This window comes from Apis florea, unplaced genomic scaffold, assembly GCF_048593485.1.
Source record: "Apis florea isolate Af1SG1 unplaced genomic scaffold, ASM4859348v1 contig_2190_pilon, whole genome shotgun sequence".
Taxonomy (NCBI): Eukaryota; Metazoa; Arthropoda; class Insecta; order Hymenoptera; family Apidae; genus Apis; species Apis florea.
Window position 1 is genome coordinate 606,365 of NW_028256541.1, and position 26,890 is coordinate 633,254.

The 26,890-nt window shown below is 20.3% G+C and overlaps 2 protein-coding genes across 3 annotated transcripts in view; one reads left to right on the forward strand and one right to left on the reverse strand.

The window, feature by feature from the left end:
* Nucleotides 1-11,813, forward strand: part of bic (bicaudal) — a 138,723-nt gene extending 126,910 nt beyond the window's left edge. The window contains exon 4 of the mRNA XM_086915903.1: nucleotides 11,354-11,813. The gene's annotated coding sequence lies outside the window, so the exon portion shown is untranslated. The remainder of the gene's footprint in view (nucleotides 1-11,353) is intronic.
* The window catches only part of 5-HT7 (5-hydroxytryptamine receptor 7), a 244,495-nt gene that overhangs the window by 101,662 nt on the left and 115,943 nt on the right, over nucleotides 1-26,890 (reverse strand). The window lies entirely within an intron of this gene.

Below are 26,890 nucleotides of genomic sequence, written 5' to 3' on the forward strand. Positions count from 1 at the left end.
AAAAATTTTTATTATGATATGATTGACGCAATAAATTTATATTTTTCTTTATATTTTATATATATGTAAATATATAAATTTAGATTTTGCTTATACAAAATTTGGTTTGTTTATAAAATTATAAAATAGGATGAAAATAATTTTGTACAGAATACAATAATTCTGTGTATGTATATATATATGTATATATTAGTAAATATTCAAATATAATAGATAATAATTTAATAAATATTGAGTTTGATGATCGACAAATTATTATTATTGAGTGAATTTTTCAATTGAAGAAAAATGATTTGACTATTTTATAAAGAAGAATATAATTATGAAAATTATTAAACATAATTATCAAACATAAGAAGTGATTGAATGTATAAGAATTTCTGGTTTATTAATTATTAAAAATAGGTCACGAATAAACATCTATTTTGCATTGATACATTATAACAATATTTAATTATTGTTGATTGAAAAATTTGTTTGAAATATAATGAACTTTCCTTAGAATAGATTAAACTATAAATTTAATTAAAAAATAAGATAAGTTATTTGTTAGAGTGTATGTAAAGCTGAATAACATAGGATGATTTTTTGTGCAAAAGTAAAAAAAAAAAAAAAATTAAATAAAAATTTTTTAATCCAAGTTTTTTTCGAAAAAATCGAATATGAATATCTTTCGAATAAAAACTTGAAATTGATTTTTTTTTCTTATTGTTTCGGTTTATATATTATTATTATTGATTATTATCCTATATATTTATTTCATAAATATTTACTACAGATTAACAGATTTAGATAATATTAGAAATTAATATAAAAATAAATAATAAATTTATTTGCTATTATTTTCATTCAATAAATAGAAATGTTTACATCATAATTTCAAAAATCTTATTAATATAGTCAATTTGTTGCCATTTAAATTTGATTAAATAATGCGAATAATGAATTTTGCGAGTGTCAAAATAGTATAAGTATATTTAAATTCATATATCACATTACAGCCATTCAATATTTTATTCAGATTTATAAAGTTTTAAAAATTATTCAGTATTTCATGAAAATAATTATTTTATTGCAAAGTATCATAAGCACGCCAATAATTATATATTATGTTTCCAAATGCATTACCGCAGATTAAATCATTAATATTAATGATTAATGATTTTTTACAGACATTATAAATAAAATTCCACTTCCTTTATTTAATAATTAATTGTTTATCTCTAATTTTTATGAAATTTTTGATGATCAAATTATGTATCGTTTATTTTTTGTATTTATTTTTGTTTAATTTACTTATTATAATATTATTACGATCGATTATTTAATATTTAAAATTAATATTTCACGATTAAATTAATTTAATTTATAGCTATTCTTGAAAATATTTCTTGAATTTCATTAATTCTTATCATGGTCTTGTCAGTAAAAAATAAAAAAGAAATAATAAATATTTTGAATAAATTTTAATATATTTGAAAAGTATACACCTATTAATACATTTTAAAATTATATCTTTTTTTATTTTCTTCTTTCATATATTATTTTGTAATAATTACATATTAATGCAATGATTTTAAATTTAATTTAATTTTGTTATTACAAGTTGTATAATTTCTACCGATATCTTTTCTTTGATTAATTAAACTATTATAACTTTTCATAATTTCACATTCGAAGTAATGATCATATGTGTTCCAATATTGTTTATTATTATCTTTGATTGTAAATATAGGAACATTATAATAATATATATTTAGATATTAATCTAAATATTTTTAGATTAAAATATAAATAGTTAAAAAAAATAAAGAAACTCGATTTTTGAACAAAAGAATAAACATTCTTTTCTCATTTTTTAATATGTTTTTATTCATTATTCGTTTAAAAAATTTTTATTTTTAATGACTAATATTTTAAAAAATAAATATTGAACGATGATTAAAAAAATATTTTGACGGTTATTCGGAAAATTCTTTAATATTAATAATATATATCAAAATTAAAATCATCAGAGTTACTTCTAAGTAAAGTAAATAATTATTCAATATTTATTTTTTAATATCTAAGAAGAAATTTGTGTAAGAAATTTAAATAACGAAATGATTTTATATTTTTCAAATATAAAGATAAGTGAAATTATAAAAAAATGTAAGCATATTTCAACAAAAGTATACGAATTTTCAATATTGATTTAACTGAAAATGATATCGTAAATAAAAAAAATTTTATCTATTTTTTTTTTCGAGTTACTTTTTATGTAGATTTTATCTTTCCACTTGTTGTTTTGTCGAAAATATCTTATATACATTGCGTGTTTACAATTTTTATGTATTTTTAGTAAATTCTAACTATTTTATGTAGTAAAAGATGAGCAAAAGTCATTTTATTGGAATTTCAATCTATCATAAACTGAAGTAACTTATATACATACAAACATCGTAACTTATATACATATTATAATTTTATGCTAACATGCGAATGCATTTTTCGAAAATTCATTTCCTATTTTCTCTACTACAATATCTTCAAAGATTTTGCTTAAGTGAATGCTCGAAAAATTATGTACAGTGTTTCTCAATCTTTTTCAATAAATAAAGAAAAAACTTTTTGCAATAATTTCAAACTTGTATAAAAATTACTCAATACTGTAATATTAAGTTATCATATTGAGATAAATAAATATTTAAATTCTCTTAAAAGAAATCAATTAATCTGTAAAGTTAGTTATAATTTTTACATATTATCTTGTAACACAGAAACAGAAATATCTTTTTTCCTAGAATGTTGATTTATATTTAGAAATCTATAATTCAGTTTATTCTTATAATTCTATGTAACTTTCTAAAATAATATTATATTTAAAAATGTTGATAGAATTCAAAAAAGAAATATATAAAAGAAAAAGAATATGAAATATATTTAAATAAAGATTCATATAAAATGTTTATTTAGTGATTTTTCATTGTCTGAGATTAGATATTGGATCATTGTTTATTTTGCTATTCCTAGTTTAAGCCTTTGCAGTCGTACGTCTACTCTTAGTTATCAAAGCTTTTTTATCGTTCTGTTTTCAACCACCACAGCAAAGAACCATATTGATCTTATATTATATTAAGTCGACAAACTTCGAAGAATTCGAAATAATATTTTACAAATTGTGTTTAAGTATAATTAGACATTTTCGCTTCTTAAAATATTTACTTAAAAATAATACTCTAAAATGGTAAAAAAAATGGTAAAGTTACCAAAAAAAGTGTACTGTGAAATTGAAAGTAGCGATAACGAATTTTATTGACTCTTTGAACACTGATTTTGATATAGAAAGTGATAACCGTTACTTTGAACAATATTTATACTAGTGATTCTGATAGTGACATTAGCCAAAAGTTATTATAAATTACAATTTAAACATGGAAGATGTCGATAAGATTGACCAATATGCAAGTTCATATTGTTTTATTTTTCTGGCGAATTAGAAGTATGCACAATCAATAGCTACATCTTATATAAGCTGTCAGAGAGCTTATATAAGCTAGAAGAGAAAACAAGACGCCTATGTCACATTTTATGTGCGGAAATTGGTGGAATAATTTGTAGATGATTTTCGTGATGAAGACCATTGTCCTCGAATAAAAAGAAAAAGTTTAATGGCAAACTATATATATTACGGCATTGTGAAGATGTAAAGAGTAAAGATTGTTCTGTATGTTTAAACAGAAAAATTAAGGGTGGAAAACGCCAAACTTTTTTGCGATATATGTTTTCGAAAACTAGGATTTCATATTGGAAACTGCTTTGAAAGATACCATACGATGGAGAACTATAAAATATAATTTTTATGTAAAATTAAGACATATTATTGTATTATATATCTAAAGTTTAAAAAAGATTAATAAATTTTTCTTTTATAATCTTGCATATTATATATTATTGTTCGTTCAGAATTAATTCCGACTAGCATGACATGTATAAATTTAATACGACCGTAAAAGGTTAAAATTTAATTAAAAAATTGAAGATCTCTAGTATCTTTACATTTTTCAATGTTATCATAATATATAAGTCTATTTATATATGGAATTCTTTAAAAGTTTCATCAATTGTAACAGAATAAAAAAAAAAGTTGCAAAAACTTATTTTTTAACATATAAGCAATTAAATTTTTCATTAGAAATGCTTGTCTGTAGGCGACTTGTAAAATTTTTTAAAATATGGTAAAATTATTTGTAAAATAAATATAATTATCTGTAAATAACCGCATTCTTGCTTGTCAAATTTTATGTTTGTTTTAACATTTAAAATCCATTTTGTATATATATATATATATAAATATAAACAAAATTATATATATATATATGAATATTGGTAAATTTTTCCAATGAAATTGTTCATAAAAGAAATTTCAATCAAAAATAATTCGAAGATCCTTTAAAGATTGTAAACCGCAAGTTGGGAATTCGGATCATATAAGAGAAAAATTGATAATGGAGTTGTTTTGGGATCACAACATTGAGAGTACACTTTTAAATAGCATCCTCTCGTCTATTTTTCTTCATTTTTATTTGTTTCGTTTTACTTTATTTTTTTTCTTCTCTCTTTCTCTCTCTTTTTAATGAAACTGTATACTAACAACTGTATTCGGTTGCAATGCATCAACTACGAGAAAACCGTATTGAGTTTCCGACTTGTTAAACGACGAATAACGGCCCAGCTAAAAGTGTTTTGTCGACTAATGCGATTAAAAACGAAATGTAATTAAAGCGAATTAAACAGAGAGTAATAAACCGAGAGGATTTAAAGTAAGAGAAATAAAGAGAGCAATGTGTCTGAGCAAATTTGTGTCCTTTAAATTTTTAAGGTGCAGGTCCTATCCGCCGCATTTCAATTTATCGTACCGGACACTTGCCTATTTTTGACAAAATGTAAATACGAATTATGCGAATTAATTACGAAATAATTCTTTCTGATTATGAAACTTATTAAATAAATTGACTGTTGTTGTATTATACTTTATTTATTATATTATTATGATGCAAATATATGTATATATAAAACTAGTTTTTCTATGTAATTTTATTTGGAATTTAGAATTTGGAATAATGATCAATGTAAATAATGATAAAATTATACAAATCACGATTGTTGAAAAATCATCATGTTTTCGATGTTTTTCAGTGAAACCAGATAATAAAGCTATTTAATTAAAAAAAAAAAAAAAAATGACGTATAGACCTGAAAATATTTAATTCATTTAAATTAGCCAGGCATAATGAGTTATGTTATATTTTGTGAATTTAATGCTCGAAAGTTTTTAGACAACCGAAAATTAATGTAAGTTTTACAATCAATCTTTTCGATGTAAAATCGATTTTCATCATTAATATTGTAAGTGAGTTTCTTTGCAACATTGAATATAAACAAAAGAATTGAGGAAAATTTTAACTTAATAATATTAATTAATAATTATATCATCAAAATCTGTCCTCTGTGATAACTTTTGTTTAAATATTTTTCCATATTTTTTTTATATTTTTCTATATATTCAAACGTTTTGATTTAAATCTAATACATTGATACAAAAGCGAAATAGTTATACGAAATATTCGAGGTTGTATTTCGATGGTCCCTTGAAATTTATTCATCTACAATACAGATCGTGAGACCAGATTTGATACGCGTGACATATTTCTGTTCGCCTCAGAAAATCATATATTTTTCCAGATTCGAAAAATTTACTTTTTTACTATCCGTTTATTCGAAAACGAAACCTTTGAGTTTCTCGTTACTTGAAATTATTTCGTTCCTTTCGAACATAGTATTTTATATTGAAAAATGAAGTATAAAAGGCGTAAAAGAAAGTGCAGATTCGATCGTATATCGAGTTGAAAATTTCATGAATATCTGAATCAAACGCAATTTTGTATAATTCTGAATATACATGAAAAGAAAAGAAATCTTGTATTTAACAATTTGTAAGTATTTAACAATTGATTAACTCTATCTTTATGCAGGATTTTATTTGAAATTATTAATTTATTAAAAGTTTACGTTTATAATGCATATTAATTTGGAAATTTTAAATAATATTGTAATCAGAAAGAAAAGAATAATATTGTAATCATATACAAATAAAAATTTTTTTTGATTGAATTGATAAGCTAATCAAATAAATATATTTTTCTTGATTGATAAAAATTCACAAATGTCAATCTATATTATATTAAAAAAGTTATAATTAGCATAGATTTATTATATTTTTCTTTATAATAAAGAAAAATAAAAGTTAATTATTAAAAAGATTAAGATTCTTCTGATCACAAAGTAAATAATTATAATTATCTAAATTCAATGTCCATTTTACCATTAAATTAAATTAATACATTGATTACCAGATATGTTTAGTTATATTTAGATTACATGTCAACAAATTAAAATAATACAATATTTTCTTATTGTTTGCATGTTTAAGATCGTTTCGCATTATATCAAAGAAAGCATGTATTGCATATGCGTTATCGTATTTTTAATTTTCTCATTCCTTTGCAAGAGTGAAAAACAATAAATCAGCACGTGAATTAAAAAGAATATAAAAGGACATTCGACAATCTATAAAAAAATATAAAAGATCGTTCTGTCGAAACAATTTCAGGAATTGATATGGATTATATTGAAAAGAAAATGCGAATATTATATTATAATTTTATAACTGAATAAAACATATAAAAAACAAAATTCTAAATAAAACATTAAAGATATAAACATTAAGGATATTAATAACAATTTTGAATTTACTTTTTCTTTCTTATATTATTATATTATGATATATAGATTATATTATATGGATTATATAGTATTATTATTAATTAAAAATATAATTTGGAAATGTAATTAATTATTAAGTTGCAATATTCATGCTTTAAAATCATATATCGCATAATAAATATTAAGTTTACATGAATTTGTCATATACAATGTTTCAGACGTTAATTATTAATAATCACAATTTATTTCTAGATTTATTTTTTGCTACGAATGACTCATCACTACAATTGCATCAAATTAAAATCTAATATATTATATTTATATATTATATATATTTTGTAATATTGAGTATATAAAAAGAATTCTTTTAGAATCAATTATTTTTTGCCAGATCTCAAGCGAAAAACTAATATCTCAACATAAAAATATTTTGTGTTTTGAAGCGATATAGTTATTGACCCAATTTTCAACTTCATTCTGAAAGCGAATATCTGAGAAGCATCCGCATAAACAGAAAGAAGTGAAAATTTAACGGAGTAATATCCTAAAGAATAGGTTGGATGCAGTAAACTTTTCATTTTAAATTAAAAAGTCAAAACAGCACATGCAATTCATATTATTGTGAAAAAGAACAGTTTTTCGATAGATATTTTATCGTTTTTTTTTTTTTATATATATCAAATTGGGTTTTTCTTTCTTTCTTTTTCATCCAAGGATTATTTACCAGAGAAACGACAAAAAGTAATTAATTCTAAAGCAAATTATTTCAATTTTGGGTGTATCATTTTTTCTATATTAATAAATATATTTTTAAAAACCAAAATTATTTATATTTAATATAATGTTTACTTTTATTTTATAGAGTATGTGAATTATATTTTAAGTTTTTACTGTAATATTAATTAGTATAACATAAATTATTAGTTAAAGTTTTTAGGGTAAAGAAAGTGAGAGTTTAATATAAAATAATAAAAAAATTAAATGATATTTTTAGTTCTAATTTATATTATTAATATAAATCAATTATTTTACTATAATAATATATCATAATAAAATAATCAATGTAATGATATTCAATGAATTCAATCAGTTTTTTCTATATTTAATTATTTCTTACTTTTTTATTATATCATTTTTTACTTTTTAAGAAATATATTTTATTAATTATATTTCCGTTAATAAATAATTTATATTCAATAGCATATGAGATATTTATGATTGCTATATATAAATATAGTATATAATAATATAATAAAATATTGATATTATTGTTATTGTTTTATTGTTACTGTTTTCTTAAAAATTAAAAATTAAAATTATATATCACAATTATATAAATATTATAATTTTATTATTTAGTACTAATAAATATTGTATTAAATTTTGCACGACAAATTAATCTAATAAATTATCTAAATTGTCTAATAATAATGTGACAATCATATAAAGAAAAAAATGAGATTACATATAAATAATGACATGAATGTTCATATCTGTTATGATCACATAATCGATATATCCCATTTATAAATTTCCTATGTTCCTATTCTATTTATAAGTATATCAAAATTAAAAATTCAATTTATTCAATCTTAAAAAAAATTTGTCTTATTATTTTTCTTTAAAAAAAATTTGATCTAATATAATAATTAATTAAAAGCCAATAATTGAAATTAATATATACTTCTTAAAACTTTTAAAAAATTTTAATTTGAAAAAACTATTTGTCGCTGTTATGTATGAACTAGCAATGATTTTAAATTTAGATATGGTTGAATATAATATTTTATAACGAAGCTATAAAAAAAATATAATTTTATTATAGATTTCTTTATTTTTCAGATAATTTTTATTGATAATATATCTCTTTGCTGAACATATTTAGCATAACAATCCTGCAAAAGTGTGCAACGTCCCGTAATTTCGGAATAAAAAGAAAAAGAATAAACGTGAAAATAACGAGAATAATCATTTAACCATCAAGAATCACATCAATCAACTTGATGAATATCACGCGTTCTTGCATAATTCTACCAATCTAATGACATATATTGAAAAATGTTGTGAATCATTACATATTTTTTACTTATCTCACATCGTGACTCGTAAATTGGAAATTGATTTTCTATCTTTCCTAAGGATCTCTCTATTTTTTCATAAATATGTTCTTTAAATATACTTATATGAGAAATTTTATATGCCGCTGTGAGAAATTCTAAAGACTTTTTCTTTATAAATTTCTTGATCTTTTATTTGATTTCTAATAAAATAATTTACGAACAATAATTTCGTGAAATTATGACTCACGATTAACATTGAGATTGCTTTGGTATCGTGATTGGTATCACATTGAAATTAAGCGTAAATAAAAAATATGTTATACTTGGTTAATGATTCAAATTTCAAATGATATGTGAAATGATATAATTACATTTAAAATTTTAATAAGCAAAATTGAAGGTTACGATTTTTATATTTGATATTGTATGATATTTAATTGAATAACTAAAAAAATAAATATTAATATAATAGTAAATATATATATTTTTTTTGATAAAGAAAGTGTTGATAAAAGAACTTGTACAAAATTGTATAATGTAAAACCATGTATTTTTTTTATTTCTATAAATTTTAAAAATTCTATAAATAATTTCATTATTTATTTCTATAACCAATTAAAACAATCCCAACATTATTAATGATGATCAACAGTCATTTATTATAAAATTTGCATAAACAATTGTTTTATAACTTGTTATATTAACAAATTTAATGTGTTTTCACGTGTTTTAATTTTTTTTATTACTTTTAAAATTATTTATTATATAGTAATATAATATAATAGTATTTTATTAAATAGATATAAGTAATTAAAACATGATTTATTATATAAATAAATAAGTTACATAAATATATTAACATTTATTTAAACATTTAAATATTTATTATTATATAATATTTCTAAAGTTCTCTAATTTTTTTATTTAGTTCGTATTAGGTTTTTATTTTTTGTTTAGTAAGTTTTTCCCATTTTATTTTAAATTCATCTGAAATTATCTTGAATTTTCAGAGAAGGATTTTTTAATATAATAATTAAATTTTTATTTAGTTGAATAGTCGAAATATACAATTAATAAATATACTTAATTGTTAACTGAATTAATATTAATTTAGTAATTTAGTAATTAATTTAGTAATTTAATTGTTAATAAAGATAATTAATTATTAAAATTGCTTTCATGATGAAATTAATAATTCAGTATCGTTTCATTGTCAGATCTATAATAGCAGTTAACTAATCAACACTAATAATAGTCAACAATGTTCATTTCGTATAATATACATTTCAATATACAATGCATTAAATACAATTTTAATTAAATATCGATTAAATATTAATAATTCATGTTTGATAATTAATATTTTTAATTGTCAATAATTAACACAATATCTTAATAATTTGAAGATTAATTTCATAATTTTATTCATCAATTTTATTATAAGTATTCAATAATCAAATAATTATTATTTATTATTGTTGAAAATTTTTATTCAATCAGCATATTAAAATATTTAAGATTTTCAAAGTTTCAAAGTTCTGATATCATTTTCAGATTTTCTAATTTTGAAACTATATCTTTTTTTAAAAATTTTGACATTTCATAAATATTGCATTATCTTAAAAACTTATTGTATATTATATATTATAAATGTTGGAATTTTTATTTAAAAAAAAGACATTATATATTTCTGAAATAATTTCTAAATTGTAACTAAGTTTTATCATATTAATGAATTTTTATCATTTTAAAAATCAAAATAATAGTTGTTCACAAAAATTTAAATATAATATTATTTTCAATATAATATTATTAAAAAAATATAATTTTTAAACTTTTTCAGAAATAACGATTATAAATAATCGACAAGAATATGATTATAAATGATTCAAAAAAAATTTCGATCTATAATTATTATAGATTATTGAAATGAATTTATTTATTTATCTTATTTATTTATTGACAAATGATTATTGGTAAAGAATTATTGATAAAATTGTTTTTAAATAAAACCAATAATTACAAAAATAATTAAATAATTATAATAAATAGTTTTATAATTTTCTTTTTATCACAGTTATAACATTTAGGGTTTTTATTATTTTTATTATTGATATTTTAAAACTGCATTCTAAGCAAACGATAGCTCATAAAATATTTACATTGTTTACGATTATCCCAATGTCCTTTACCTCTATTGAAACTATTTCAAGCTCGATATATCCTTTAGTCAAGAATCCTCAACCCTTAATATCAGACGACCTTCATAGCTAACACAGCCGATACAAAAAGGGTAACGATATGGAAACGTCGCCCGGAATCCATAGATCATCCGTTTCTACCTCCGCCAGTGTCTATTTTGATGGATTCGTAGCTTGTTTGCTTCTCTGGTCGCTTGTGAATCGAATATCGATTTTTGGTTTGCCACTCCCCGGTCCTGTATCGTATCAACGCCATCGGATTTCGTCGGATTTTCTTGCTTCATTTCACCTAAAACACTGTAAATCTCTTTACTCTTTCTTTTTCAGGTAGATGTTGTTTCTCAACCGAGTTGCCAGTACAGTCCGACCGAGTTCTATCGACAAGTACAGTCGTTATATATCGTTCGAAAAAAGAACGAGAGAATTCTTTTTCTAATCAAGGACGAAGATTCAGTAGCAGCAGTTACTCATAGATCATTATTAGAGGAAGGTCATTGTTGCAATGTAAGAAATGATTCGTAAATTCTTTATTTTTTATATTTTTAATCAAATGTCGGAAAATTATAAAATATAAATTGTTATAAAAGTTATGAAAGAATGATGATCAAGACCAGCGATATTTTGTCAAAAACATAAAAACTTATTAAAGTGATATAGAAATGGATCATTTTATTATATGGTTGTCTAAGACATTTTTGAAGTTATTTAAAGATAGTGGACGAGTTTGATAATCAATATAAAGAATTGCTATGTTCAAAAGATTTATTGAAATAAAAAGTTAAAATTATTCGTGTTATTCTTAATATTTAAATATATTTATGAATTTGATATTTTAGGTGAGAAGGATTATTTTCAGTATCCACGTTTTTTTTTTATTATATTTTACATTTCATTTTCACAATTTAAATTTTATATAAATATATCATGATGAAAATAATATTAAATAATATGAAATATAATATATTTCGATTTAATTAATTAATATATATAAGTGTTGTAATAAATAAAATAGTCTGGAAGTTTCTTAATAATTAATAATTCTTAAAAATCACCAAATATTTTGTTTTTTATAACGTAGAAATAAGAACAATTTGTTATAATTTATAAATGTATAGAATTTCTTGAAATAATTATATTCACATTTACGTGCAATAATTTTAATAGATTAAAAAAACATTTAATTAAAAAAAATTATTTGGAACATATCAAAATATTTAAATGAAATTATTAAAGAAGAGAGAATATTTTACAAAATATTATATCAATATTTTTTTATAAATTTTAAAGAATATAAAGTAAGAATTTCACTTTTATACGTTCAAAATGGAATATATAAAAATTATATGAAAATTTTTTAAATTATATTATATAAATAAATTGTATTGTTATGATATTTATAAATATCATAAAAAATTCATATTTTTACATATTATGAATAATATGATATTCAAATAATTTTTTCATATATAAAACAAATTTTTAATAACTATATATATATATTATATTAATTAATTTAAAAAAAAATCATTTATTATGCAAACGGCTAATAAAGTTTAGCACACTTATTTTGTTAGGACTCATGGTAATTTTCATTTCGAATTTTCGTGCAATCTTCGCGTTTTCAACTATATGCTAAATAAAAGAAAGTTACGAAAACTAATGAACATTATTATTTCATTCATATATTCTATTTCATTCCTAAAATATCTCTTCAAAAATAAATATTTCAATTCAATATTTAATTTGTTTTTAATATATATAGATTTAAACTTAGATTTTAAACAAAAGATAATTCTTTAACATTATGTAATACATTATTGTATTAATTTAAATACTTCAAAATAATTAATTATAAAATGCATTAGTAAAATATTTCTTCTGAAAATATCAAAGATATTTAAAATTAAAAATACTTAAAATGAAACCTATCTTCTGTTGCAAAAAATTACTTAAGTACATAACTAAATTTTTCCATTTAATTCTATTAAATTGACATTTAGAATAAAAAAAAACGTAATTAAATATAGTAAGGAATTACTAGGCTTTACAAATTTCTTGATGATAACGCTTAAAAATCTTTCATACTTCAAAGTTCAAGCCCTAGAGGATAGAACTCCGCGCAACTTTAAGTTCAGAAAGTTTCCAAGGTATTTAAAAATCAGATCCTGTAACTTTTCACTGCCATGAAATTTATTCCTCCATAAAATGTATGCTCGTCTTTAAAACGTTCGTCATTCGTATTCGAGATAAAATAAGTATATCGACAATTCGTTGAAAATCTCCACAAGCCGGATCTAAAAGTACTTCTTCTGAACTTGTATTTCATTGTAAATCCCATTACGTATTTAAGGGGAATCTTTTTGCAGAGATCTTCCTTTTTCGGAACAGTGGTAAGCCAGAATTCCCGTGAGAATGGCAAACGGATCGTGCATATGTGATTTCGTATCGAAGATGGCCGCTTGCTTTCTTGAATCTAACATGAATGAACTTTCTTGATAAAAAAAAAAAAAATTATTTCAGAAATGTTTTATCGATCAAGTAATTTATTTTAAATTCATTTTTTTTTAGAGAGAAAGACTGCATTTAGTATGCTATAATATAGGTGTAATATCTATTTTAAAGAATATGAAGTAATGAATTATTTTATTGATTATTTTAAAAATTATTAAAACTTCTTATTTATTTAATTATTAAAAAATACGTTGGATGTTTTAAAAGATAAAATTAATTTTTTATTTTCATTAAGATATAATCAAATACGATTATATATATAGAATATTTTATATAACTGGACAGCCATAGTTCTTAAACGATAGAAAATAGAAAAAAATTTCATCAAATTAATTCAATTAATTTAATTAATCAGTGTTTGATTATATACTCTACAAAATAGAGGTATTTTGATCATATTAAAAGTTTTGATTTTTTTTAAACATATTAAAAATAAACATTTTTAAAATGGTAAAATGGTATTATTTATTTTTTATAGAAAGGTATTAGGTTGAAAATTTTTGGATTTTAAAAGATATTTTAATGTTATTTTTCTTATATTAGAATTTATATTTGGCAATCATCAATAAAATAATGCTGAACACATATATAACGGAAATGTTGCGGTCAAATATTATTTCAATGTAATTTATCATTTATGATCAAGTTTTTTTAATAAATGAAGATAAAATAATATTTCTTTTCTTTTTAATAAAATTCTCTCTCTCTCTCTTTCTATATATATATATATATATATATATATATATATATATATATATATATATATTTGTAATGTAATTTTAATTACATTAATCAATAATAAATAACATATATTATTAATATATAATATTTAAAATTAAAAATATTGCTTTTAATCCTTCTCATTTTATTGCAGTCTTAATATTATTTAAAGAATCTGATAAAACAATATGAAAGAAATTTTGATTATTTTGTAAAATAAAAATAGCAAATATTTTTCCATTAGATTATTACCAATTTTAAATCTTCTATATTTTTATACAATAAATACTTCAATTGTAAAAAATATCTTAAAACAGAAATGGATCACTTTATTTTTTTATATACTATTTTTAAAAAAATAGAGATTTTTATGAACGCGGAATAAAACTTATAGATAATATTTTCTCAGTTTCATACGATGGAGGATTTAATACTTATTTCATTGATTATTTCAAGTTTTATTTCTATAGAAATGCATTTAATAGAAAATAATATTTTAAAAAAATAATTATTAATATCTAAAATATTAAAGCTTTTAAAAGAAATTTAATCTAACAGCAGCAGATGAGATTTATTTTCATCAAAAAACATAAATTTGTTAATAACGATAATTGAATAAATTATAAATTATTATAAATATAATTTATCTCTAAATAATTTCTCGCTATATACTTATATATATTCTCTTAATTTTTATTTATATCAAAAAAAGTAAATCCTTTACTTATGATTTATGTTTGATTAGAAATCGCTTTATAAATGTAATTAAACTAATAAAAAGGAATTAATTTTTTAAAAATGTTTATATTATTTAGATTTGATGCGATACTTAATGTACTATTTAATAAATAATAAATGTAATAAAATCTTTCGAATTTTAGAATTTTGTTCAACTAAATTGATAATTTGCTATACTCTTGAATTGCCTAAACAAATTTCTTTAAATTTCTGGATTTATAAATGACTATAAATAATTATTATTTTTTGCACTCAGAAATCAGAAACAAGATAAAATAATATATTAACATTCAAATCGTGAAATATCATGATTTTTTATATTGGGTATATAATTTGAAGATTTTATAAATATTTATTTGACTAAAAATAAATATTTTTATGCTTTTATTTATTATTTTATATCTTATTTCAAGAAATTTAAAATTTAATTATTAAGAAGAAAGAAAATGTAATTTTATATAATTAATTTAAATTGTTTTATTCTTTTTAAAATAAGATTTAAGATAAAAGAAAATAATTCATAAAAAAGAAAAAGAAAAAAAAGAAAAAAAAAACTTTTAGAAATCTTTTATATTTATTAGTAGTGGATATTAATCTTTTTATTAAATTAATTACTTTATTTATTTAAAAAAAAATTTGAAAAACTGATTTTTGATTAGTTATGATTTGAATAGCTTCAAATATTGAAAAAATAAAATAAAAATATGTTTTAAAATATTTTTATTTTTAAGTTTTTTGACATAAATATTTAATATAACTTTGTACAAAATAAAAACATGCATCTATTAATGAATAAATGTACGGTTCTATTTAAAAAAAAATAAAAATGATTTTGAAAATCAAAAAATTTCCATTTTCAGAAATATATTAGATCATGTATTACTCAAAATTATTAAATTTGTTTAATGAAATTCTTTTTTATTTTTTATATTTTTATATTATTTAAAAGTTATAACTAACTCAATTGTATGAAATCTTGTGTATATTCTAATTATACATATATCTGCAATCAAGAAGAATAATAATAACTATAAAATCGCAATTTTTTATTAAAATAATTAATTTAAGAAACATAACACATTTGATATAACAATTATCTAATTTTATGATAATATATTCGTTATTATAATAATATTTATTTCTTAGATTTTATTTCTTTCTTTCATTTTATTATGAAATATTTATTTTCGTTTTCTTATGAGTTTTTTTTATTATATTTTAATTTTATAATAATATTAAAATTAAAAAATGAGAAATAAAATAAAAGAATTAAAAATAAATATTATTAAATATCAAAGTTTGAAATTTTAATAAAATTTTATTTAATAAACGAATTTACGAATAATATTTTCTATACTTTATTACATCTTTTAAAATTATTTTAATTCCATATCATTTAATATAATATTTAATATAAGTTTTTTCTCCACTTATATTAAAATATAAAAAAGAACATTTTATTTTTTCGTGGCATTATTTTTTTATGTTAAATAGCAATTAAAGAAATTTTTTGTTAAAGAAAACTTCTTTTCTAATAAGCTTTCTTCTTATTTCCTTGCTAGAAATCTTCACAATATAATACAATTCTTTTTCAAATTCCCTTACGTCATACTTTCTATGCCTTCTCACTACTCTTTTCATCTTTCGTAAATCCATTTTATATTCCACTAGTACTTTACTACATTTTCATGAAATATCTCATATATGAAAAAATAAAATAAGAAATAAATAACTATAAAAAAGTTTCTTTTAAAAATGATTTCCTTATAGAAAAATGAAATAAACGAATATTCAAATAAAAGTGTAAGAAAAATAAAAACTATATTCCATAAAAATATAGAAATATTTTTAAGAAAAAAAAAATATATTTTTATTAAAAAAAAGGGGAAAGACGGAAATAGAAAACAAAAAATTATGAATTTTATTCTTTAAAATTATTTTTTTGTCTTTCAACTTTCATTCACTATAATATATGATAATGTCTTGATTAAGATTACCATCTTATTCTATTATAAAATTAATAAAAATGAATAATGAAGACAGGAAGAAAGAAAATGTTATATTTTTAAAATTTCATAATAAATCAAATTCCGAATAAATCAATATTCTATAACTTATTGTTCAAAATATTTTCTCACAGAAAATATTAACATTTTAATAAGTTTTAATTTTATTTCGATTTTGTAATTTTTATTAATCACTTTTCCAATAATTATTGAAGGATAGTGTCTTCATCCTTTTGATTTTTATGATCTTGAAATATGCTATCAAGATTATCATTTTGACTTAACTTCTTTCTATATATGTTATCGTTGCTTAATCTTACTCTTCAAGAATTTTTTTCAAAATTTAATATGAAAAATTTATATTTATGAACATAATGAATGGTATATGTCATATTGTACTATTCCACTTTCCATAACTTTGCGATTTGCATTAGATATGTTATTGTTCATATTTAGATATTTAATATATTATTTAATATGTTATGTATAATGTAACAGTAATTTATAAATGAAAAACGAATAATTATAATAACTTATAATTAAACGAAAAATAATTTATAATTATTTAAACTATCATAAATCGATAAAATTAATCTAATCTAATTTAACAATAAGCTAATTTATCCATCAAATTATTTTTTATTGTTTAAATAAAAATAAAAAATAAAAAATATAAGAATGTGATCATTATTAGACAATAAACCAATAAAATTAATCTAATTTAATTTAATCTATAATTAACTATTATTTCTCTTTATTATTTGGATTATAGTATATACAAATAATAATTATTAAACAATAAATAATGAAATATAACCCAATTTAAAATTAATATAAAAATATTTAATATATTGAAGTTATTAATGTAATTAACTTATCTATTAATTTTTTTCTTTTATTGTTTAGATAAAACTAATATATAAATGCAATCGTTATTATACGATAAACTAAGTCTAAGCTAATGTAACATAACTTATAACTCATTAATTTTTTTTTTATTATTATACTTATTTAGTTGCTTTTGAAATTATATACAATAATATTTTTTCAAATAAATAGTTATTAAATATAAATCTAAATATTTTTAAATAATGATTAAAATTAAAACAAAATAGTTATTTTTACTAATATTCTTCAAAATATTTAAAAAAATAAGATATTCAACAATGACGACTATCATGTTTTCCACGTATTGGAATCGCGACAAAGTAAGTGCCATACTTGATACATGATATTAAATATCATTACATATTTTATCCAACTATTATGCATCTATATTGAAAACAAAAATGATTTTATGTTTTTTCGATATTTTTTTAATTAAAAAAATCTGTTCCATAAACTGAGATTTTGAAGAATTCATTAGAAAATGAAATAATATAATAATACTTATCAATTTAATATCTAATCATTGTATGAAAAAATATATTTTCTCAATTAATATTTTTCTTTATATTATGTCAAACTAATAATAATTTTATAAGTAATTGTTTTAATTTCCTTAAAATTGAATCTGTTTCTCTAGCTGAAAGAATTATAATTTTTTAGGAAAATACAATTGTATCATTCTTCTAAGCCTCTTAATTATTTCTTGATTACAGACAAAACTCAGAACAAGAAGAACCGTTCTAAAAATCTTCAGTTATATATCCATGAAGGCATCGCATGCAGCTTTTTATCCATACAAAGGGTGCAATGGGGCAGAGAAAAGTGACACATAAATCTTTTCTATGAGACTCAAACGCAACTACACGGCAGGATGCCACGTTTTCATGGGCAACAGATAGAGGAATTCCATCTTTGGCCCTCTTCCTTTCACTGGATTTCCTGGAGCGCGTATTCATCCGTCGAACCGGGACACGCGACACCCTATAAATTCCGTAATGCGCATAACGCACACTCCATTTCCATTCTAATGGATCTTCTTCTTCTCTTCTTTCTTTTTTCCTTTTTCGACTTTTCCTTGCCTCGTTTGAGATCCACGAACGAGATCTTGAGAATCCCTTTGCCATTGAATAGTAATGAAATCAACTTTATATGAACTTGCGAAACCGAGTCAAATACGAAAGATTTACTTTATGAGATGAACACTATTCGAGAGAAGAGCAATTTCATTTTCAGTAGTTAAAAAATTATCTCTACAAGAAAACTTAAATATTTTTGTGTTGTTAAATATCCATTAATGAAAAATTCAATTATTTTATCATTGAACATATTATTATCATCGATATTCCATTATTTTTAGTGATTAACTTGTGCATATTTTTTACATTATGATTAGTAAAGATCGTTTTATTCATAAATAAAAACATTTTCTTGAAAGAATCATTTTTATCTATTTATTGCAAAAGATTTTGACAAAATCATAACAATTTTGACAAAACATATGAATGCATTATATTAAAGTGAGATCAATTCGAGCATTTACATATATATAATTCATTGCTGAAAAGAATCTTCGCAAGGGCAAAAGGAGTCCTTCACTAGAATCGCTTATCTTCACTTTACTTTGTTGACAATCCTGACACTACATACTATATAGTAATAGAAGAGCTAATTTAAATATTCAAAATCGTAAAAATTATTTTCATGAAGTTATGTTAAGGATAATTATTTAAGACTGAAATATTTTCAAAATTATTAATTATTTTGATATAATATTTATATATCTATATTTAATTTATTCGTATACATACAATTATTATTTTAACTACTTGAACACGTAATTATATTTATTAATTAAACTATTGTTTCAAATCATAATTAGCCTACACATATTATGAGAAATAAAAAAATTTTTATATTATATTAATATATAAATGTTAGAATATTTTGAATTCAGTTTTAGATATAGATCGTCATTTTATTGCTTCTCTTTATCATAATCGGATTAGTACATAGTGACAAATGCCACGCTAGAAACAAAAATGCATGTGAAAATACACGTTTCCTTCCCACATTAACCAATTAGAGCCGCAGAACTTCTTTCTAGCAATGAATATTTTTATTTTATCTTTCAGATATTAAATTACGTATTAAAATTATTTTTATTTTATATTTGTAAAGTATTAAGACTATTATAAAGGTCAATACATTCTTACTTTTTTATACTTAGAATTTCATATTCTATTAAATACAAAAAATAAGCTATTAAAAAGATTTTAATATTAAGATAACCTTGAAATTTTTGAAAGTACATATTTTATGAGATATGTCCTTTAAAGCCAATTAAATTTCATATCTTAAAATTTTCATAAAGCGTATTGGTTAGCATTTATTCAAAGTAATAAAGTTGGTTAAGATAGAACAATATATACGTATTAAATTTTACATATGTACATGTAAAATTTGAGAAAATATTGTTTATGCTTGCAAATTTGATTAGCTTATACAATCTGAATAATTTTGATCTAATAAGAATATTTTTCTTGATTTATACCTAATTATACCTAATAATCAAAATAATAATATAGAAGCCTGATGAATGGATCTTGCAAATTTTGTGATTATCGAGAATGTCGACGATTCTATATTTTAGAGATGTTCTAGAAAATTCAAAACATTGTCGAGAATCCTGAACATTATATATTGGTATATATTGGTATATATCCTGAACATTATATATCGTATATATTGGTAAACTTGAAAATTTCGGGAACTCATTTCAATCCCAAAAAAATTCACTTCTCAATATAATCCAATGTTTTAATTTTTTCTAATGCCTTTAATTATTAGAAAAATTCTAATATAGTAATATTAGTAAATATATATTATTATAATATTATTGAATGATACTATAGATTTTGAATATAAATAGAAGAATTAAAATACTCATAAAAAATACAAATTTGGTCAATATATTTTAGTCAAATTTATATTTGGAAGTATTTATATCATTTAACTTTTAATATATTTAAAACTATTTTTTTATTCAAAATTTACATTTACTTATTTGCTACAATAATAATAATATAAAAATCAAAACTTTAAGGAAAAGTCTGAATATTTTCAATCCTTATAAGAATGGATAAAAATATTATATTAATTTCAAATTGAAAACTTAATATTTAAAATATTATATTATTAAACTGTATTAGTAAAAAGTATAGAAAAAGACTGTTCTTCATATAATTACAATTTGTTAATTATGTCATTTCAAAATAATTAATATATACTTATTATAATTAGATTTAACATTCTTGTATTCTATATATTCAACAGCATATAGAAATTTTTCATATAAAAAATTCTTTTTGTTCTTATCACGCGCGGACTTCTAATCTAAAAGCCTAATCAAGAAGCAGTGTTATCTGAGAGTCTTGGACAATTTGGCAGACACTTAATAATAATTGTATATTTCTGATATATTTATCAACTGATCCTAATGATATATTCTAAACGCAGCTGATTTGAGGATAAATTATAAAAATAAACATTGTTCTGGTTTGAGGAATCTATAAGAGAGATGCGCCGATCCAATCTTTTATCGTGAGAGCCTTATGTACAGATCATTACCCAAACGAGGAATTTCCTCGAATTTAGTGGATATCACGAACTGGACACAAATTATTGGTATGCCCTGCTGGGAGACTGTGATTCTTCCAATTGAACTGAGATGAGCGTCATTTATTAGAAAGATCTCATTGTGAACAGAGGTCGTAGTCCGACCTCCAGATACGATAATTACATTAATTTTTTTTTTAATATCTCATCGAGCTCTGACCGTGAGATACGATTACCTGCTGCGACTTGAGAGACCCTGTTCTCTAATAGACACGCGCTCCGCACGTGTAATCACTTATACGGTCCACTCATCTTAACATACCATGCCTTGTTACGGCATCTGTCGAAGGACATTAGAAGCACCCAATTTACATCCAAAACCATACAACACTACACATTATTACTGTGAACGCTCACTTACTATGATATCTTTTAATTGTGTTTTCATGGATTATATAATATTTATTTATATACAAATAAATATTATATGATAATACAAAACGATAAATAGAATGATTTTTATCAATTTTTCGACAAGAAAACGCGGAATAAATATATTAAAATAAATCAATAAATGAAATTTAATTGAAGGCATTCATTCGATAGCTAGAGATTTGGATTTTAGGCTCGATAGTTATTATATTCTCGTATATTTTTATTTAATATTGTACTATGTTCTTTAAATGTATCGTTTTTATACCTTGAAAGATTGTAGGAATGTATATTAATTGCAGAGATATAAGAATTTCGAGATTGATATATTATCGTCTATATATATATATATATATATATATATATATATATATATATATATATATATTATATACGTATATCTAAAATTTAAATTTTTGATAAATATGGTAGTTTTTATAAATGAAATATTACTAATCATATAAAGTTCAAAAATGAGGAAATATTTTTTCATAACAATTATCTAATGAATTTTATTAAAATATAATAATTTTTATTATTCTATATTTAATTATTCTATCCATTCTCTATTAAATTTTAAAACTAAAAATTTCTAATTTCTTTATTTTAAAGTAATTTATTCGTTGAAAAAAATTATTCGAGTAAAATTAATATTTGTTAGAATTTAATTAATATAAGTATTAATATATATTTACATATAATAATTAAGAGAGAGATGCTAAAAATTGTAATTCAAAGTTCATCCTATCTTAGTACAACTATATATGTATGTTATCAACTACAATTGTGTCTTTGAATCTTTTTGTTATAATAATTAGTAAAAAGAGACTTAAAGTAGAGCATATTTATTATATTATTTGCATAAAATGATTATATAAAATTTATATATCTTTTTTATATTTTTTTATTTAATATTTTTAAAAATTACAAATAAAAAAACTACAATTTTTTATTTCATTTTCTTCATTCAGATTAAATCATTAACTTCATTATAATATATATATTGTACATAATGTGTACGAAAAGAATTATTGTTTTTATGAATTTAATTTTAAGTTTTTATTAATTTAATAATATTTTATTAATTTAATCATATTTTATAATATGATTTAAATAATAAATAAAATTTTTTGATTTGATAAAAATATAAATATTAAATTTTTTACAAATTCAATAAAAAAATATCTCCCTTCTCAATTATCTTATATTTTCTTTAGTTATTTCCTAAATTATTTCAAGAGTTTATATTAATATTTATAGTTATTCTTTTATTTCATAAATTCAAACATAATCTGAATCATTAATAATAACTTTCATAATCAACAAATAATTGAATTATTTGTATTATTTATACATTTGTAAAAGCATTTTATTATCCCCGAAGTAAAAAAAAATCCTATTATATCTACACTTTCAAATATGATATCAGAAATGTTTGACAAAGATATTCATCCCTAATTATGTCGACTAGTCTTACGAAATAATAATTTTCATAATTAATAAGCATACATTAATAAGCAAAATCAAAAGAAAAGATTAACTTTTGCAAAAACATTTGTAACAAAAGATAATGCTTTTTGGGAAAAAGTGATATTTTCTGACGAATCTAAATTTAATATTTTCAACTCGATGGACGAAATTATGTATGGAAAAGACAAAATACAGAATTGAACATCGAAAATGTATACTCAACAATAAAATATAATGTGGGACTGTATGGTAGTTAATGGTACAGGAAATTTAGTATTTATTGATAGAATATTCGATAAATACAAATATTTAGATATTTTAAAGAACAATCTCAAATATAATTGAGATTGTTATGAGACTTTTACTTTCAATAGGACAATATTCCTAAATATACAGGGCAAATCGTGAAAGAATGGATTCTATACAATATACATTATATATTGTATATATTCTATACAATATTAAATAATACTATATGAAGCGTTCAAATATTTTTATAACCTACTAAATCATTGAATTATTTTGCTAACATAATCTTGAGATTTTCCTTTTACTGTACACTTCTCATTGTCTTAAACAAGTTCCATTAATATATATATTTCGTTCATCAAAGATTGTAAATGTAAGCATTCAAATATTTTCATCATTCATTGTAATTGACAGCAATAAAATACAAAAATATATCTAAAAAAATAATATCTTGATTGATTCACATATGGACGAGACTTTTTATTTGATAGGATGTGAACAACTGAATAGGAAAAATGGATATATCTTCAGACTTAAACTCTTCCGCTAAGATTGGATTTTTCCTAGCGGAAGAAGAATCTAACTGGACAAGATGTGAAAGATATAAGATCAAAAGATATATATGAAATGACAGATAGAATCGACAGTGCAGTTTTTCTTTTACAAGGGATGAATAAATGAATAAGAAGTCAGAACAGAAACATCACGGATTTTCAATATAAATTTTGAATTTTACATGACTTCAAATATTGATTAATATTCAAATTTTATACAATTTCATTTATTTATTGTAGCATTATTTATCAAATCAGTATTTAAATAAATGTTACATTGTTTTGACAAGTAAATAAAAATATTTTTATTTACTAAATAAATAATAGCTTAAATAATTGGCTCTACAAACTCTATGAAAAACATCTAATAGATTTAAGAATATAATAATAATTTTTTTTGTAAAAGAAGTTTTAAATATATATAAATATAAATCTTATCTTCTACACAAAAATATTATCAAAAAATATTTATCATTATATTTTTTATCAACAATTTTTAAAAAAGAATTAATTTTTATACTTAAAAAAATATTGTCATGAAAGAGTTAACTTTTCTCAAAACATAATAAAAAACTTTTATAATTTTTGTAATAAAATTGTAAATACTATCACAGAGATCATAAAGTCATATAATTTTGTTAGAGATAAAAAACGATATCAGTATTTGATAATAAATGGTGTGGACGAAAGTAGCACGATATTAGAACGTGAGATGATGTGGTAATATATTCATGAAATGTCACCATCAAATTGAAATAATAATAAAGATTGGTTTTTCAGTGTCAAACATGATCGATTCCTGATTTTTTATTTGAAAGATTAAAGTATATTGATATGCTGATTGCCATGAAATTGGATGCATTTTTAGAGAAATCATTGATGATCTTAACCACTATTGTATTACTTATGATTGTGAATATAATTATTTTTATTTCAATTAAAGTGTTGAATACTGGTTAAGCCGATACTTTTAGATTGATCAGTGTTTAAATTTTGACAAAAATCATTATTAGATTATCATGAAAAAAAAAAGATTTTCTTTCCTTTTTTTTAAATATTATTTTAAATCATTTTTATTATATCTAATAATTACAAAGATTATTTGTATTCTTTTTTCCAAAAATTTTATTTTTATGAAATTCTATTTTTTATTTTTATGATATGAAATTTTTGTATTTATATAAAATTTATTATTATTAAACTATTAAACTATTACATTATATAAAATTATTAAATCTAATATACTTGGATTAATTAATATATTAATATTATAATAAATAAAATGGTGTATATAAATGTAAATAAAATTTTTGCCATTTTTATTATTTAATAATCTTTTTAAAAAAATACTTATATAGCATAAACAATGAATATGTTAATTATCATGTTCTAAAGAGAAATATTAAATATCAATTTGATATTCTGAATATAATAAATAATAATATATTTTGTTATAAACTATAATAATCGAATATAACGCTTTATTATATTTCTTATGTATATATTTATATGATAGTTATATATTGTATATCATGTAAATATTATTATTATTGATTTATAATGCAATTGCGAAAATAATATTAAAGATTTTGTTTGCTATACATTAAATTATCGGATTTAATTTATTAATTTTTAAATATTGATTAAAATACAATAATTATAATATCGATAATTTGAATTAAATAAAAAAAGCTTATTTTATTATTATATTTTATTATATTTTATATGTGATACAATTGGATAAATTTTTTAAATGTATAACTTTATCATTTAAAAAAACTTTGGAATTGATATAATAAATTAATAATTATACAATTTATTTAATTCATATTTTATTTAATCGAATTATTTTTTATTTAACATTACTAAAAAAACGAATTAGTTTTACCATTTTATAAAATTAATGAAAGCTTTTGTAAAGATTTTATTTATTAAACGGGAAAAATACAGAAAAGAGGATGATACTTTTTGCTACGTCAGGTGCACCTTGTAAAACTTTAGCACTCGGTTTCGTTTCGATTTAAATTTCTAAATATTCCACGGCTGTCTCGACCAAACAAGTCTCTCTCGTTGAAAGTTTAATCGACAATTTTAAAGAACAAAGAACGAAGCGCTATTCATTCGGAAAATAAGTAATATATATTTTCACAAGTTTTTTAAAAGTACAATATACCATATTTCTATTATAATATACTATATTTCTACTATATATATTTTATAGCTTAAAAAGCATTGGAACATATATTTTAAATTGAACATTCAATTTCATACAATTTTATATTTATTATTTACAAAGCATAGCTTACAAAGCGTTAGTATAGAACTAGTATATAGAAATTATATTTTAAATTGAATATTTTAATTTATTACTTAAATTGTAAGAATTTAAATGAAATTTATAATATGTTATATATATATTTACAATATGACGTTATACTTAGTAATATTAACTGATGTTATATTTAAGATAAGCAATGACTCCAAAAAATATTGATATATTTTTTAAAACATAATAATTTTTTCCAAAAGAGTTAATAACTTGTTTCCATAAATTAAATTAGAAGAATTAATTTAATATATAGATGAATATACAAGAAAAAATTTTAAAAAGTTATTATTGATCAAAATTATGAAGAGAATATAAAAATTCATCATATTATAAACATCACATTTTTCAAATT